The following is a 617-nucleotide window of genomic DNA, read 5'->3' on the forward strand; positions in this document are numbered from 1 at the left end:
TCAGCTCATAATGATGTAAAACTTGCTTTACAATGGACAGTGACGCCAACGTTCCAGCAGTTTCCAGTTCATGGCACATTTAAGCCTTTGTGGTTCCTGGATTGTTTCTCACTAACCTAACCAATTTCCTCTCATCTGAGGGTGGCAGTTTGGGTCTTCTTCGAGACTTTGGCAGCAAGTGTTGATGGGTCCAAATAATTTGTACTTACAAACAATACTTTGAACTGATGATCTCGCAATTTGCAGTTGTTTTGAAATGGCTCCGAGAGACCTTCATGACTTGTGTAAATATTCATTTTTCTGAGTTTTGTTCAAACAAACCCTTTTTGTGCTGGCAAAGAGAAACAAAGACTAATGGGGCCTAATAGGACTTGGCCTTGTCAAAAGACACAGAAGAACCTTTACCACCACAAAAATTAAGTGAGTGTATGTACATATTTGAGCCAGTATGCATACTTTTAACCCCGTGCGAATTAGAGAAAATTCAAAATAAATTCAAACTCGTCCACCCAATCCTTTTTTAAAAAAGTCATTAAAGATGTATGCTGTACAATCATTCCACTCTGGACAAAGAACAGTTCAAAGAAATAATTTAAAGCCACCACATTACCCTAACA

The sequence above is a fragment of the Oreochromis aureus genome, linkage group 15 (assembly GCF_013358895.1).
Source record: "Oreochromis aureus strain Israel breed Guangdong linkage group 15, ZZ_aureus, whole genome shotgun sequence".
Lineage (NCBI taxonomy): Eukaryota > Metazoa > Chordata > Actinopteri > Cichliformes > Cichlidae > Oreochromis > Oreochromis aureus.